At 44.6% G+C, this 18,222-nt stretch overlaps 1 protein-coding gene across 1 annotated transcript in view; it reads left to right on the top strand.

The window, feature by feature from the left end:
* Window positions 1-6,300: 6,300 nt before the first annotated feature.
* Window positions 6,301-18,222, top strand: part of ZNF185 (zinc finger protein 185 with LIM domain) — a 69,366-nt gene continuing 57,444 nt past the window's right edge. The window contains exons 1-2 of the mRNA XM_083595914.1: window positions 6,301-6,409; window positions 7,523-8,444. The gene's annotated coding sequence lies outside the window, so the exon portion shown is untranslated. The remainder of the gene's footprint in view (window positions 6,410-7,522; window positions 8,445-18,222) is intronic.

Here is an 18,222-nt window from a genome sequence, read left to right as displayed (position 1 = left end):
TACAGTAGATTCTGATTGTTTCTGAAGTAAAGGCCTCTTGCCAAGTCACATACAATACTGCAGTTAAGCAGGACATTCCTACATTTTATTAATAGGGGTTGCAGTCACAGGTTTATCTAGTTTGCTGGCACATTAATGGAGGTGTGAAATCCCACTACTTTATGCTGTCTTCACAGGGCAAGCCTGTACACCCCTTTGCAAATCAATGTAGTCCTAAGTTCTTAGATGAAAAAGTATCCCTTCAGATGCTTGCGGACCACAGCTCTTCTTATCCTGACCCTGCCCATTAGCTATGCTGACTGTGGCTGATGAGAACTGGAATCTAACATAGGCTGCATTCCTGGCCTTTAGCGCATGGAGTGTAGGAATGAGCAAGGTGTGGCTCTCCAGATGTTGATGGACTCCACCTCCCATCACCTCCCAACCTTCGGCATTGTTGGCTGGTGCTCATGGGAGTTGGAGTCCCATATCAGCTGCAGGGCCAATGGTGGTGGTTGTTGTTTAGTCGTTTAGTCGTGTCCAACTCTTTGTGACCCCATGGACCAGAGCACGCCAGGCACTCCTGTCTCCCACTGCCTCCCGCAGTTTGGTCAAACTCATGCTGGTAGCTTCGAGAACATTATCCAACCATCTCGTCCTCTGCCGTCCCCTTCTCCTTGTGCCCTCCATCTTTCCCAACATCAGGGTCTTTTCCAGGGAGTCTTCTCTTCTCATGAGGTGGTCAAAGTATTGGAGCCTCAGCTTCATGATCTGTCCTTCCAGTGAGCACTCAGGGCTGATTTTCTTCAGAATGGATCGGTTTGATCTTCTTGCAGTCCATGGGACTCTCAAGAGTTTCCTCCATGTTACCCATTCCTATTGCAGGGAATGGTGAACCTGGCTTGGTACCGAAGCATCAGTGATAAGATACGTTTCCTTATTAGAGCAACCTCAATCTATTTCACCCAAAGCCTTTTGGCTTTAAGCCAGAATAGGCTCTTGTATCCAGAGTGCCCTCTTGTAGCCATAAGTGTATCTGAAGCGCTCCTTTCTTTTTAACCAGGTTCGTACCCTGAAGTCACACTTGCTGCAGCATACATTTCAAAGCACGTTGCTTCTCCTGAATAATCTAGGGGATTGCATTTTGTTAAGGTTTTGTAGGGACTGTAAATAAACAGTTTTTTAAAAAAGAATTTGAGTGTTTAGGTTCAGAGAAGGGAGGGGGGAATTTGAATTCAGTTTGCATTTAAAAGACAAACCTACCACATTCTTCAAAGCAGTACGTGAACTGAAACGCAGCAATCTTTTCAAAGTTCACCATATAGTTTCCCAGGCCAAGTAACGTGTACAAAACCACATAAACTGGTGAAAATAACATTTTAAAAAGCATTCTATTTGGGGAAATGGTTTTGAAAAAAAAGTGTATATTAGGCAAACTTGTGTATACAATACCTATTTGGAGAAACTTGCACTAAAACAGTGGTGAATTTGCATGAGGACTTAAAAAAGAATTCAAACTAATGTGGAGAATTGAACTTCAGGTTGGAAAAATGAGAAATGAAAAGAATCTGAAACTGATAGATCTGCTCATCCTTAATTATAGCACGCCCGAGCAAGGAACTACAGAAGGGAGTAACTTCCCATTAGGGAAGCCAGAAAGGGGCATAAGAAGTCCTCTTTGTACACTGATCCAGTTCTCTGGGGTCTAACAACACAGAAGACAAAATATTTGCCAATCTTATTTAGCCCTATAACAACAATTTAGCCTTGTGTTTCATCGAAGTTATGGGCGATACCTGCTCTGCTTAGGAGGTTGCCAGCCTTTGCCTGTGAAGGATTCATGCCACCAGGAAGCTTCTGCCGTGTCATAGGTATAGTTGTGAGGTGTGTGGAGAGCCCAGAAGCAAGAAAAGCACCAGTTATGCCTATGGGGGTGGGGTGGGACAGAATAAGCATTCTTGTAATGCAGATCTCAGAGATCAATGATGATGTGTCACATTTGGAAGTGGCTGTGCTAACACTGCAGTGGGAGTGCCCAAAATTGTTGCAAAGCATCAGCAGTTATTGTTTTTTAAGGTGCTTACCTGGGTAAAGATTTGGAAGAAGCATCTGGATTGCTAAAAACAAATGAGTGTGTGGATGGTGTCAATTAAAAAGGATAACGTGGAGGTTGCAGTTCCTGTGAACACTTGTCCCCAAGTACTCTCAAAGGGCAAAGAAGCTAATCACAGTAAACCTTGAGGTTTTGTGCTTGGGTGATACTGAAGAATGAGAGAAGGGGGATTGCGGGACTTTATATTTAAGGAATTCCATTCAGTCTTTCCCCATGAGTCAGAGTTACACCAAAGCTCTGTTGTGGCCACACCTGGGTGCAGAAAGGGCAGAGATGGGGCTTGGCCTTTGTTGTGGAAGAATGTGTTGTATCCTTCTCTGCAGGTGGAAATTGGCACAAAACCAACATAATTGCTGCATCCTCCACGCCTTGACCTGTTGAGTCCTAGATCAGCACAGCAGTTGCTTGTTTCAGTGTGTTTGTGTTGCCACCCAATACCCATTGTTTTATTTATTTGTTTATTTCATAAAATCTATATACCTCTTGATGGTTAGAAAACAAAAACAAATACCTCAACTGTTTACAAAAAGAATAAAGCAACAAAGTATTGGTAAAAACAATTAAAATGTTCAGAACAATTAAAACCAGCAATAAACTAAAAACACATCAGCATTCCAAATATCTGGGTAGGCTTGCCTTTAAAAAAGAAAGAAAAAGGTTTTAGCAGCATCAAAAGAGTGCAATGAAGGCACCTGCCTGATATCAATAGGCAAGGAGTTCCACAGTGTAGGTGCTACCACACTAAAATATCACTTTCTTACTAGTGTGGAATGGATATTGTGATAGCTATGTTACCTTCAGTGTTACTGGGAATCACAGGTGGGGACAGTGCTGTTGAGTTCATGTCCTGCTTGTGAGCTTCACAAAGGTAATCTGGTTAGAGGGACGTGGATGGCACTGTGGTCTAGACCACTGAGCCTCTTGGGCTTGCCAATCAGAAGGATGGCGGTTTGAATCCCTGCGACGGGGTGAGCTCCCGTTGCTCGGTCCCAGCTCCTGCCAACCTAGCAGTTCAAAAGTACACCAGTGCAAGTAGATGGCATTTTTCCATCTCTATCGTATCAAGCAGTTGGTCCCTTACCTTTCTCGCCCTGATCTGGCCACAGTGATCCATGCGACGGTGACCTCCAGGCTTGATTGTAACTCGCTCCATGCAGGGCTGCCCTTGGAGCTAACCCAGAAACTCCAGCGGGTGCAGAATGCCGCGGCTAGGCTCCTTACTGGGTCCTTGCCGCAGGATCACATTCATCCAGTGCTTTACCAGCTGCATTGGCTCCTGGTGGAGTACAGGTTTAAGGTGCTGGTTTTGACCTTTAAAGCCCTACGAGGCCTAGGACCCTTGTACCTACGGGACCGCCCCTCCTGGTATGCCCTGCGGAAGACCTTAAGGTCCACAAATGACAACACTTTGGAGGCCCCAAGTCGCTAGGTGGTTAGACTGGTGTCAACTAGGGCCAGGGCCTTTTCAGTACTGGCCCCGACTTGGAGGAACGCTCTGTCACAAGAGACTAGGGCCCTGCGGGACTTGACATCTTTCCACAGGGCCTGCAAGACAGAGCTGTTCCGCCTGGCCTTTGGTTTGGACTCAGTCTGACCCTTATGTTTCCCTCCCCTTATGGTTTTGATTTATGGGCTACTATTAAAATGAGGCTGCATTTTAAATTGTATTTTAACCTGTATTTTAATAAACTGGTTTTTTGGGGGGGGTTGTTTGTTTGTTTGCCCCCCCATTATGTTTTATTGTAATTTTACTGGTGTTAGCCAATAAAGCCTGGCTCTGGCTGGGGAGGGTGGGGTATAAATAAAAAAAAATATTATAATATTATTATTAGATAAATAGGTACTGCTGCGGCGGGAAGGTAAACGCCGTTTCCATGTGCTCTGGCACTCGTCAGGGTGTCCTATTGTGCCAGAAGCGGTTTAGTCCTGCTGGCCACATGACCCGGAAAGCTGTCTGTGGACAAACGCCTGCTCCCTTGGCCTGAAAGAGAGATGAGCACTGCAAGCCCATAGTTGCCTTTGACTGGACTTAACCGTCCAGGGGTTATTTTTTTAATCTGGTTGGACACCAAGAGCAAGATACTTGATTAAATGGGTCTCTGGCCTGATTCAGCAGGGCTCTTATGTTCTCTGGGCATATTAAAAGTACATTTAAAAATAATATATGGTATCAGGGGAGTGGGAAGCAACATAAAAACAACTCCATCTAGTATAAGAAGAAAAACCATTAATAGATCTACAACTCACCAATAGAAGTAGTAGGGGATAGAGTAATAGATGGGAAACCCACATGAAACGTTTAAAAATAGTGTTTGTCCACACAATGCACTTCAGCACATCCACAGATTGGCGAAATGCAATTTTATGTTTGATTCCCCCCCTCCTTCTGCATTTTTGCAGATTGGGAAAAAATCCAAATTAAAAGGGGCGGAGGAACACATGGTGCCATTTTGTTGAAGACGTCCTGTGGTTGATGGACCTTTTAGATTTATGAGTATTACTGCTGTTATTACCAGCAGGTTCCAGGGTGGGTTACAACAATTCAAAACTCAGTATTAAAAACCATTAAAATGAATAGCAGTCACAGGAATAAGTTGGATCATGAAAACACAAATCTTAGGTGTTGGGCCAGTACTTTTGTGAAATCTGGGGCAATGCTAATAAATAGCAGACATTTCCTATGCTTTCTTTGGATCAATGGATATGTTGGTTTTGCTTTGCTTTGCCCATTGGCCATAACAACATCAAAATAACCGCTTACAATACTGCTGAAGACTATATGCAGAATTAAAAGCATGCAACTTTTCAAGCAGTAACAAGTTTAATATACAATCCAAATGAGACATTTAAACTATTTGCACAATCCTAACCATTTGCACAATCCTAACAAGGCATATGCTAAAGCTGTCAAAGAGATTATTGCACAATGGTGTTAGAAGGCAGATGAAAGTTGAAGATTCAAGATAGTGAAATGGACCTGGGTCATTTTAATGGCTTTGAAGCTTGCAGGACAGTTGTTGAACCAACCTTTGTAGCTGCTGGAGTCAAGAAGCTTGTTCTAGAACAACTGCATTTGTGTCAAAAAGAAACCATTCTGTTGTGCCCCATTTCTGGATATTTCATGGTGGCATTAGAAGCTCCAGAATGCTATCTCCAAATTAGTTGGCTGTGCAATGGAATGGCAGGTGGAATTCAGTTACGATGTACAAAGTGACACACAACCCCAAGGGTATTTTAACTTCCCTGGACACTAACTCTTCTTACAAGTGGCCACTCTGGAACCAAAGCAATTTCAGATGAAGACTGTAACATCAACCCAGACAAAGGATTGTTTATCACACTTACAAGCATTATTTGGCTTACTGATGCCAGGTTGTCTGTATTATTAACATTTTTGTGAAGTGCCACTGTTGATAATAGTGTAATTCTCGTCACCTGTCCATTTTTGTATCTCACTTCCTTCTGACTTCACTGTTTAAAATCACCCCTATACTAAGATAATGCTTTGTGCATTTGATGCATGGAACTGTAGCTGACAAACGTGTATGCCAAAATACATGTTAGTCTTTAAGGTTCCACGAGACTCTTCTTGATTTTGCTAAAATTGAATGCATTTTGGATTGATTGTCAGCCTTAGCAAGAGGGCTGCCTGCTACCTGCCACTCACACTTAAGGAGGATAGAAGCTCTGTGCAGCAAGACTCGTGAAAAACCTGTTTGATTTCCTTTCATCAAATGGGTGGTTTGACTTCCACACCCTTCTTCTTGACTTTCAGCATCATTCACCCTGTTTGGGGAAAGAGGAGGGAGAAGGAAAGCAGCCTCTTCCCTTCTGCCTGGTGGGAGATTGACGGTTACTGAAAACAGCGGGGAATTCAATTAAGTTCTGAGGCTCTTAAATATAGAGCTGTTGGAAAGAGATTAGGCTTTTGCCTGATGTTATACTTAGCCTGTGAAATTTGCCACCATGGTGGTTCACTGAGAGGTCAAATAATCATAATTGTGCTCATCAGTCTCATTTAGAGAGCTTGAAGATTTATAACCAAAGCACAAGTGTTAGCAAATCAAAACACAAGAATGAACTCCCCCCCCCCCGAACACACACACTTGAACATGCAGAGCAAACTGCACAAATCAGGAAAGAATATGCATCTCTACATTTTGCAAATCATGTCTACAAAACTTTTGGCTCCTTAGGTCACATGGGGCCCAGTACCCATGTCATTGCCAATGGCCAGATGATGGACAGCTCACCTGCTTTGTCCAGTTCCAGGAAGGCAGCCAAATGAAAAGTGGATTGTCTCTAGTAGGCTTCTATGCATGTCTAATGAACTAGGCTTTACTTGGCATGCCATAAACTGGCACTTGGATTTGTGGAGAGGGGGGTCAAGAGGTTGCTTTGGTTTTTCTTGTTATACGTGAGCTTCAAGCTTTCTCAAACCTTTAATGACATCATGCTTTATTTATGAAAGTGTTTATATCCCGCCCTCTCACAAAACATCAGGGCAGGGTATAGCAACCTAAAAATAAAAACCTTGAAAAGCAGTACAGAAGGATCTGTTGGCATAAAAAGTCTTCGAGATACGCCTGAAAATTAAAAGTGAGGATGACTGCCCAATCATTGCTGGAAGAGTGTTTGAGCATGGGACCAGCAACACTTTTAGTAGTAGCAGTTGGTGCAGCTGTTGCTGTAGTTGTTACTTGATTTATGAACTGTTTCCAATGATCTCAAAAAAAATTAAAATACAATTAAAACATGTATAAAATAATTACATAGATAGGAACAAAACAGCTGCAGATATATATTTTTAAAAAATGCAGGTACATGGAAAACCATTTAAAAATGGCAGCCATTGCATATTTTAAATCAACTTTCTGGATCTTCCTTGTGAACAGAAAAATGAAGCGGGGAGAGAAAATGAACATTAAGAATCAGCTGTTAATGTTTTCCTTAGTTTCTCATTTTTACATTCTTTGGAAAACCACATTTTTTTTCGCACCTCTTTGTGGACTTTTAAAATCCAACATGAAAATCCATACTTACACTTTGTGTGCGCACTTTATCCTAATAAATGCTTTTCTTTTCTTTTCTTTTCTTTTCTTTTTTTGCGTGCACATTTTGGTTTGGAGAACAGCATCACAAAATTTGTAGAAGTGCAAATTTCAAAGGCTAGCCATGTTTCAGTTTGCATATTGGTCCGGGAAGTGCGAATTAGGTTTGCTTTAAAATCTGTAGCTCAGTGGTTAAGCACCTGTTTTACATGCAGAAGGTTCCAAGTTCTAATCCTGGCATCTCTAGGTAGGACTGAGAGAGAACCCTGCCTGAAATCCTGAGGAGCTGCTGCCAGTCAGTGTGGACAATATTGAGCTAAATGGGCTAATGGTCTGAGTTGGTATAAGACAGCTTTCTATGTTCATATGTCTTTCATAGCTCAGTGGCAGAGCATCTACTTTGCTGGCAGAAGGTCTTAAGTTCAATCTCCTGTATCTTTACGGGAGGAGAGAGATCCTGCCTGAAACCCTGGAGAGTTGCTGCCAGTCTGTGTAGACAATAATGGGCTAGATGTACCAAATGGTCCGAACTCAGCAGGAGGTAGCTTCCTATGTTCCCAAGTTCCTACAGAAATAAGTTCCCTGACGTATTCAAATACAGCAAAAAAATAGCAAAATAAGACAGCTAATTTCTCAATAGCCCTGTCTATGAAGGTTTTATTAACTTTTTGGTATGGAGATTCTCGTGAGAGCTATGTGTCTGTCCCTTGATGGGCACTTTAGGTTTGTAGGCCTTGGTTAACAGCAGCTGAATAATTGTACAAAACAGGAAGGGGGAATTGATTCTCAAGATGGCTGTTTGTGAACCCTCCTTGAGCGCCAAGCCTTACTCCCCATTGGCAAAAGCAATTGGCAAAAGCAAAAAAAAAAGTGCTACCGTGACTTGGTTTCCAATTCTCCTTGTCAGCCTTGGGTGTCTCTAGCGACAGAGGGCAGAGAATGTAAGGAATGTACTAGGGAGAGGCACCTCTTTGCCGAAGTGCAGGGGGGAGAGAGAGAGAGAGAGAGAGAAGGAGGGGGAGACTTTCTGCTGTGGAAAGAGAAACCTGTTTGATCCCCTGAAGGGCAAAAAAACCACACCCACATTGTCATCTCCCTCCCATAACAAGGTTGGGCCTCTTTTTTTGGCAAGGGCAGCCTTAGCTGTCTGGGACGCATTCTGGCTTGCCCACACCTCCGCCGCTGAGCGCATAAGGACTAGCAGGGAGAGCACTGCTCCAGCCACAGCTGTGAGGGCAGGAGTCCTGTTAAATGCTCGAGGACACCTTTGGAGAAGGGACCCACTGCCGCTGAGGTTACGAGTAAGTACCACCTTTTTGGTTTCAAAGATGAGAGGGTTTCCTCTCTTGCCCTTCTTCCTCTGCTCTTTCCCTCCCTTCCCTTGATTATCCTTTCTTTGAGGTGGGAGGACAGTTTGCCACCACAGATCAACAGCTTGTGGAAAGCGACTTCCCCAACGCGCCACCTGTTGGGCTCGATGACCCTCGTGGTCCATTCCAAATTTACGATTCTGTGAGCTGACCTGGCTTTGAACAGTTATTTGGGCTGGCATACTACATATTTAAAGCACATCATTTTCCTTCAAAGAACCCAGGGAACTGTAGCTAGTTAAGGGTCCGGTGAATTGTAGCCATGAGAAGGGTAAACCACAGTTGCCAGGATTCTTTGGGGATAAACAATGTGCCGGCCCACAGCTGAAAAAGGTTGCTGACCCCTACTCTAACCACTAAGTCACACTATGCTCTCTATAGATCCAGCTTGGCAGCTGCTAGCATAATCCATTGCTTTGTGTTAACAATTGCCACTTCCTCCCCACCCCCCACCCCAGCAGATTTCCTGAAAGGTTAGCTTTATATTTTCCTCCAGTATGCAGATGCAATGATGTGAAATGTTAATGCGGTTCTTATTTCTTATGCAAATCTCTTCCTTGGTGCTCATTGCTATTTCTACTAATCTTTACAACAGCCCTGTAAGGTAGGCAAGTCCTGGAGAAGAGGTGGCATTTGAGCCAAAAACACTGCAGCACTTTCTCTTAATTACAAGACTTGCTGTGTTATATATACAGTACTGTGAACGTCTGTCTGTCATACAGCTGTTAGCATCATTGGTACAAAAGGTTGCTTAACTGGGGAAGTGGGAGAAGGATTTGGCATCATTTTGCTGAGTGGTCCTCTGCCCTCCACCTTGCTGGAAGCACACAACAGGGTCAAGAAAACGATAGAATTATGGAGCTGGAAGTAGGAGTGTCTGCTTGGCCCCCAACTGTGGGTGCCCAGGGCCGTGAGCGCCATGCAGCTTGCATGACCCTGGCACCAGAATTTGTGGGTGCCCAGCCCCTCATGGGAAATTTTGTGGGTACTAGGGCACCCAGGGCCCCAGGGAGTTGGCGCCTATGGCTCCAAGGCACCTTGGCAGATGCTCTATGAATATCTTTGGGTGGGGGCTCTCCCAAATCATCAGTAACCCCATGAAGAGAATGCCGATTTTAAGAGATCTGCAATAATGTAGATGTCAGGTGTTTTCTGCTTTTTAGAGACATCCCTCAATTGGTAATGTCCGACATTCATTTTTCATTATTTCTTTGCAGGCCTCCAGTGCCTTTTAACAGATGCAAAGCAGGCAGAAATTCAACTGGTGAAGTTCACCCAACATTTATCTGTGATATTTTTTAACCCTTCTGCAAGGTGCTTAGGGTAGCGTACGTGGTTCTCTCAAACCTATTCTATGTTCACAACATTCCTGTGTGGTTGGAGAAACACAGAGTGTGGACTACTCCATGGTAATTCAGTGAGCTTTATGGTGGAGTAGCGATTTGCGTCTGCAACTCCCATTATGCAATACTGCCTTCTCAGTATGTGGGTGAGGTGATGAGGAACTTCCTCTGTGGGATTTCTGCCTGCTGTGCCACCGCTAAATCCTTGCCAGAAAAAAAATATGGTGACAAGCCTGGTTCTCCAGCTCAGAGTTTTCACTTGTGTATTTAAACATCTTTTAAGTTGCTTTTCAAGGTAAATATCTTTCTATGGCAGCTTACAATGCACAATTCTAATAATACAATTCATAACTGTACAATGTTGTAGAAATCATGTGAACAGGCACCAGTGGGCTGCAGTTTAAGAAGTGCATCTGCCTTCCCGGTGGTGGTTCTTCCATCAAATTTTTGTTGAGAATCTGTCACAATAAGAAAGAAGGAAATGTCTGAGTAAGGGAGGAGATGATAGAATGGGCAGTGCTGAAGAGTCCCTCCCTCAGCCTCAATTTTCCACCTGATCACAAATCCTGTTATCTTCCCGTCCTCACACCCAGGCCTCTAACTGTCATAATGGCAAACAGCACAGATGCTGTTGTGATAGCATCATAATAACAGGCCTTGTCCACATCCACGATTACCTTGTGTTTGCAGCTGTTTGTGTTCCCAATTTAATTTGCAGCATCCACATTACCTTCCAACAATACCAGTCTCAGTGTTTTCCTTTTGCATCCTACTTGGTTCACAGATTATTTGTTTCATTGCTTTTGGATTGGTGGGCAATAAACGACCACTTTCTGCTACTGCCTTTTCCAGTCCCACTACTTCCTCAATACTTCCATTTCTTTACCAGCTGTACTCAAGCAATCTCCACCCGCTTTTGATCCCTCAGATAATAATAATAGTAATAATATTTTTTTATTTATAGCCTGCCCTCCCCAGCCAAGACCGGGCTCAGGGCGGCTAACAACCAATAATAAAAACAAGTTGATTAAAATACAATTTAAAAGATTAAGATACAACATTAAAATATTAGGATGCAGCCTCTTCACAGGAGGAGAAAGGAAAAAGAAAGAGGGGAAGGGAATCAAACTGATTCTAATCCAAAGGCCAGGCGGAACAACTCTGTCTTACAGGCCCTGCGGAAAGAAATCAGATCCCGCAAGACCCTGGTCTCATGAGACAGAGCATTCCACCAGGCTGGAGCCAGTGTTGAGAAGGCCCTGGCTCTGGTTGAGGCAAATCTAACTTCCTCAGGGCCCGGGACCTCTAGGGTGTTGCTATTTAGGGACCTTAAGGTCCCCCGTGGGGTATACCAGGAGAGGCGATCCCGTAGGTATGAGGGTACTAGGCCGTGAAGATATGCATGAAACTGGAACAATTGTATGCACAAGCAATATTACAATTGCATATCTGTGTGCTTTGGACACTTCTCATGCAGGATTTTTTTTTAAAAAAATATGCACAACTATCAGCACACATGCCCTGTTGATACTTAATTGACATCATGAAATCAACAAATAAGAATGTTGGGAACAAAGACAAAAGGGAATGCCCAGTCATATAATCAGGAATGACTGAAGTGGCTCCTCATATACAAATTCAAATGCACACAGGTGTGGACTACTCCAGTCTATTTCACATGGGGAAAAGTGGGCTAATAGCTAAATAATGCTCAAATGTAGACAAACCCATAGTTGCACCAAGGAGTGAGGAAGTGGCTTTTTTTATAGCACCCTCTGCATTCCATCAGAAAGCCCCCACTTTTCTCTCTCCAAAAATCAAAAAGCCACAGATTCTCCAGCCCTGATCTAGTCCACTATCATTTGTGCTCACAAAAGTAAAACTTGCTGATATAGATGGTGTTCCCAAGCCAGGGCTCTCTATGTTCTCTGTCTGACTGCCTCATTTGGTACTGAATGCCAAATTCAATATAATTAAGAATCCATCAGCTTCCTCTGTCATCTATCTATCTATCTATCTATCTATCTATCTATCTATCTATCATCTCACCACCATCATAGTAAACATAGCTGTGGTCTGAACCACAGAGCATCAGGCTTGCCGATCAGAAGGTCCGCGGTTTGAATCCCTGTGATAGGGTGAGCTCCCGTTGTTCGGTCCCAGCTCCTGCCCACCTAGCAGTTCAAAAGCACGTCAAGTGCAAGTAGATAAATAGGTACCACTCTGGCGGGAAGGTAAACGGCATTTCCATGCTCTGCTCTGGTTCACCAGAAGCGGCTTAGTCATGCTGGCCACATCACCCAGAAGCTGTCTGTGGACAAACGCCGGCTCCCTCGGCCTACAGAGCGAGATGAGCACCGCAACCCCAGAGTCGTTCGCGACTGGACCTAACGGTCAGGGGTACCTTTACCTTTAAACACAGAGTAAACATATTAGTAAACATAGAGGCAGTAAAAACAGAGGTGCCCAAGTAGCCTCTCCTCCACACACCAACCAAGTTCAGACATGCTTAGCTTCAATGAGGGTATTGTGTCATGTGTCCAAACGTAGGGCAATCTTGGAAGTGTGTGAGTGTGTGTACCTTGGCGTTTCTGAAATCAGGGTCAGGGAGGAGCAGAATATGATTTCCAGTCATTTGCAAGTAGACTCTTGGTGCCTTGTACCACCCTTCTCTGCTCTTTCTCCTAATTGTAGGTGGAGAATAATCTCATGCACAAGAAACAGAAATATGCAAAGATAGTTAATCTGTACAATATATGCAGGTTAAAGAAGTGGGTTACCTTATCAAAATTAATGAATTGATAAGTGTATGGCCGGAGCTGGAGCAGCTCTGGCAAATAAAACTTTCAGATCTGCGATGATGCCTTATGCTTCGTCATACCTGATGCTCCATTTTAGTCCAAGGGCTCATCAGCCCCAGCTAGCATAGATAATGGCCAGGGATGGTGGTGGGAACATCTGGAGATTCACAGGTTTTCGACCTCTTATGTAGATCAATATCAGACATGCCCTGAATGCTGTTGATTCTGTAGAAGACTCAGGCAGGGGGGAGTCTTTCCCACTTTTCTGCTGAGATGCTTTTAATCCCTGGGAACTGAATCTTCTGCACGCAAAGTTGTGTGATGTATTCCACCACTCAGCTATAATTTTCCCCATTTGCTGCAACCCACTCTCTCATGGCCTTATATGAAACAGTCTTTTATTAACTCTGGCTCTTTGGTCCCTCTCTTGACACTGTGGTGTGTGTGTGTGACTTTCTCAGCCATTGGACATCCTTTTCCGGAGATGCCAAGGATGGCGCATGGGGCTCCTCCAGCATGCAAAGTTACACATCGCCACAAACGAGGATAATACTGATTTGCAACACTCCCCTCCAAAATGTCCTAATGTATACATATGGATACAGATTTAGAAATACAGTAACTTCTTTGATATGAGTAGAACTAAAATGCATCTCATCATAGTGGGAGACATGAATGTGACCATGTGAACTTCTGAGAACATAAGGAAAGTCCTGCTGGATCAGGCCAATGGTCCATCTATTGCAGCCACTTGTTCCTGCAGTGGCCAACCAGAGGCCTGTGGGAAACCTGCAAGAACTCTCTGGTAACTGGTATTCAAAGATATTAGCCTAGAACATAGGAAGTGGTCATATATGGAGCCAGATCATTGGTCCATCTCACTCAGTATTGTCTGTACTCTCTTTGGTTTCAAATGCTGGTCTCTAGCAGTCCTACCTGGAGATGCCAGAGATTAAATTTAGGACCTTCTGTAGGCAAAGCATGTGCTCTCCCCTTGAGCTGTGGCACTTTCCTTGTGGCCTTTGTGTGCCTTCTTAGTCTGCTCTTTGGCTACCAACTATGGATGGGCAACTTCAAGGCCTCTGCAGGTTTTCCTTCTTGCAGCTCTTGGACTGCAGAGCCCTTAGTTAGAGGATGCTTTCAAACCAAGGACTATCATCTGCGCAGCAGGACACTTGGCTGCCTTAATGCAAAGCAGATGCTCGGCCATTGAGTTAATAGGCCCTCGTCTAGTTGTGCATGGGGGGGGGGGGAGGAGGGATTGCTTTTCATTGAGCAGTGACTTCTCTGAAGTGAATCTAATAAGCTGCCTTCTGCTCTGTTTATTACAAAACAAAAATAAAAACTGATTGGCAGCAGAACTCCAGGATTTCAGGCATGAGACTTCCCCTGGAGATGCTGGGGACTGGACCTAATCTCCATTGCTCTATGCAAGCTCTTTTCCAGTGGCACAGACACACACACACCTCCCAACGCTTCTTCTATTTCTGTAATTGGGATGGAAGGCTGAGTCTAGCGTGGGGTAGCACTCCTCTTCTAATTGCTGTTCCTGCTAATGCTGAACAGAGTTTATGCCTTATTGATTTGATCATATATGTGCATAAAATTGTAGGGTATGAATCATTTGTTTTGCTACCAGAAAACTTTGATTTATTAATCAGTTGGCTTATTATTATTCCACTTTCATATGGCCCAAACCCATCAACTGTCAGGGCAAGGCTGCATGTACATTGCTGCTTACTCCAGCGCACGCCCACCACTGGTGATTGAAGCGGAGTACACATGACAATAGACACATTCATAAGTATCCTGTAGCTTTCCTTCAAACCATCTTCCGTCTGATTTGAGAACAGAAGCCATGGCGCATAAGTTTCAGGCAGCTGTTGTGCATAGAAAAACAATTCAGATAATGCACATTAGATGAAGACATCCCTGCTGCCTGTCTGATCTGCACAGCAGTGTAAGAATATGAACCACAATGCAAGGGGCTTGTGTGTGTTGACCTTACTGTGGTTCAAGCCACTGATGTGTGCATAACCCACGCTTGCAGTTCTGTCATATATGAAGACACAACTACCATTGGCCCAGATGGCTTTTCATGAGGAGATTATTAGACACATTTGTTTTGTTTGGACCTGTACTGTATATTACCTGCTTTTCTGGAATGTAGTCTACAACAACAGCAGGAGTGACTGACCTGTGGAAGTAACCTGCCTGGCAAACATCTCAAATACTCACACACTTGCATGAGGCCCACCTGGGATACCACTTGAGGGAGGCAGACTTACTCCCTAGCCCATCAATATTACAGACCAGGGGTGAGGATCTTTGTTCAGAGTGAGGGCCGCATTCCTTTATGGGCAGCCTTCTGGGGGCCACAGGCCATTGTTGGGTGGGACCACAGGCAAACCTGGGCCAAGCAACACACATAAATTTTACTGTTGTACAGTAGGCTACTTTTGAGAAACGCCCCTCCGTATTCTCCAACCAGACAAGTGAAAGTTAAGATCAGAGTTCAAGGAACATTCCAGCCAGGCAAATGCACTCAGGATGTGAAGCAAGGCCAGCGAGGGGTGTGGCCTTAGGAGAGTTTTAAGGGCCAGAAAGGTTGGCCTCAAGGGCCCCCCCTGCAGACCACCTGTGATTATTCCTATGGAGTAACATTCCCAAACCAGTTCATTGAGATTTTCCCCATTGTCTTCCAAGCTCTCTTTTCTGCTTCCTAACGTAACTTCATAGGGACGCGGGTGGCACTGTGGGTTAAACCACAGAGCCTAGGGCTTGCCGATCAGAAGGTCGGCAGTTTGAATCCCCACGACGGGGTGAGCTCCCATTGGTCGGTCCCAGCTCCTGCCCACCTAGCAGTTTGAAAGCATGTCAAGTGCAAATAGATAAATAGGTACCGCTCCAGCGGGAAGGTAAACGGCGTTTCCGTGCGCTGCTCTGGTTCGCCAGAAGCGGCTTAATAATGCTGGCCACATGACCTGAAAGCTGTATGCCAGCGAGATGAGCGCTGCAACCCCAGAGTCATCCGCAACTGGACCTAATGGTCAGGGGTCCCTTTACCTTTAAAGTAATTTCAAAGCTTCCAGAACTGCTAGTCTACCCACTGGAATCTCCCTTGGATGTTATCCTGGAGTGTATATTTTGAATACTTTGAATGATATTTATATATATATAATTGGCAGGTGGAGAATCTGATGCCCTTCTAATTCGTTTTTCTTATCTCTCCTTTTATTTTCATTTTCTGTGACTTCTAATTTTTGCTTTCTTCTGCTAACTCTATCTGTATTTATGTTGTTTTGATGTTTCCTACTTTGGGTTAATGAAGATACACACAGGAAGGTGATGGATGGAAGATGAAGGGACTGGGTAGGGAGGAACTCCCAGGGTAGGAAGGTGGGGGAAGAGGGGGGGAAGCTCCCAGGTGAGAGCTGGGAGGGCTCAACTTCCTTTGTGTGGAATAAAGGTTAAGAATACAGCCTTGATAGAGGCCTTTTTATTATTTCCTTCCTTCCCTTCTTCTTCTTCTCTATCCATCTAGGATTCTAGATGGAAAGGGGCACCTCTGTATACTTGTAATATCCCTATTTAAAATGCTGGTGGTATTGACCTTTAAAGATTATTTGAAGGACTCCTTAAGCTATACAAAGTTGCCCAGGTCCTGAGGTCTGCTTCAGACACTCTGTCTGTGAGCCTACATGTAAGATCAATCAGATTGGTGAGCATAAAAGATAGGGCCTTCTTGGTAGGGGCTCCATGGTTACAGGACACCACCCCAAGTGGTATGTGTGTGTGGCTCCATTAGCAGAATAAACATGTATTCAATAGGCACTAAGATCCCAAAAGGGTCAGTACCTGTCTGATAACCACAGGAAAGGAGTTCCAAAACACTGGGGCCATTGTAAGAAAAGCTCTGCTTGGGTTCCCATGGAGCAGGACCCCTGAGGCATGAGTCATTACAAGAGTGTATGACCTGGTGACCTCAGTGATTGCGCTTGTATACCTTTTCCAAAGATAAAGGTAAAGGGACCCCTGACCATTAGGTCCATTCGTGACCGACTCTGGGGTTGCGGCGCTCATCTCGCTTTACTGGCTGAGGGAGCCGGCGTACAGCTTCTGGGTCATGTGGCCAGCATGACTAAGCCGCTTCTGGCGAGCCAGAGCAGTGCACGGAAACGCTGTTTACCTTCCTGCCGGAGCGGTACCTGTTTATCTACTTGTACTTTGATGTGCTTTCGAACTGCTAGGATGGCAGGAGCAGGGACCAAGCAATGGGAGCTCACCCCGTCGTGGGGATCCGAACCGCCAACCTTTTGATCGGCAAGTCCTAGGCTCTGTGGTTTAACCCACAGTGCCACCCGCATCCCTTTTCCAAAGCTATTCAGGGCTTTTTAGGCTGAAAGAATTTAACCTGGTCCAGTAGTAAGGATTTACATTTAAAGGTGAGCCTACCTAATTCTCACTTTCCGAAACTGTACATGAACCAGAACGGAGCTGTCTGTCAAAATTTGCACTTTGCTGAATTTTGCAACGCAGCTCTCCAACCAAGTAATGTGTACAAAAATGCAAATGGCAGAGTATAGTGTGCATTAAAATAAAATGTGTAAAAAAATGTATTGCAAAAATCAGGAGGAATTTGCCCTAAAATGCTGATGAATTTGTTATGACTTTAAAATTATTATGCGCTGGTGTGGAAATGTGGAGGATTGAATTTAAGACTGGGAAAATGAAAAACTGGGAGGAACTGAAGTTGACAGATTCATTCATCCATAGGGTAGCTTATTGGCAGCCAATGCAGATCCCTCTGCACGGATGTTACATAATAGTGATACAGGTCTCTCCATTCTCTGCATTCTGCACCAGCTGCAGCTTGTGGACCAAGCTTAAGGCAACTCCATGTTCGGTGCATTACAGTAATAAAGCATCGAAGTTACTAATGCATGAACTGAATCCTAGAACACCAGGAATGTTTCAGCTGTTTTACTAGCCAAAGCTGGTTGAAGTTATTCCTATGTATTGAATGGGACATGGGTGGCGCTGTGGTTTAAACCACAGAGCCTAGGACTTGCCAATCAGAAGGTTGGCGGTTTGCATACCCGCGACAGGGTGAGCTCCTGTTGCTCGGTCCCTGCTCCTGCCAACCTAGCAGTTCGAAAGCACATCAAACTGCAAGTAGATAAATAGGTACTGCTCCGGCGGGAAGGTAAACGGCGTTTCCATGCGCTGCTCTGGTTCGCCAGAAGCAGCTTAGTCATGCTGGCCACATGACCCAGAAGCTGTATGCCGGCTCCTTCGGCCAATAAAGCAAAATGAGCGCCGCAACCCCAGAGTCGGCCACGACTGGACCTAAAGGTCAGGGGTCCCTTTACCTTTACCTTATGTATTGAGTACACCTGAGCCTCCATCAACAAGGCTGGAATTTCCCTAGACTACAGAGTAAATGCAACACTGTCAGGAGCAGGTAACTGGCCTGTTTTCTGGACATGGGAACTGCTAATCCAGGGGCAAAACTAGGCTTTATTTCACCTGGATCAAAGACCCAGTTTGGCACCCCACCAGCCC

Source organism: Podarcis filfolensis (genome assembly GCF_964270895.1).
Source record: "Podarcis filfolensis genome assembly, chromosome: Z".
Taxonomy (NCBI): Eukaryota; Metazoa; Chordata; class Lepidosauria; order Squamata; family Lacertidae; genus Podarcis; species Podarcis filfolensis.
This window is presented reverse-complemented; position numbering and strand designations above follow the sequence as displayed.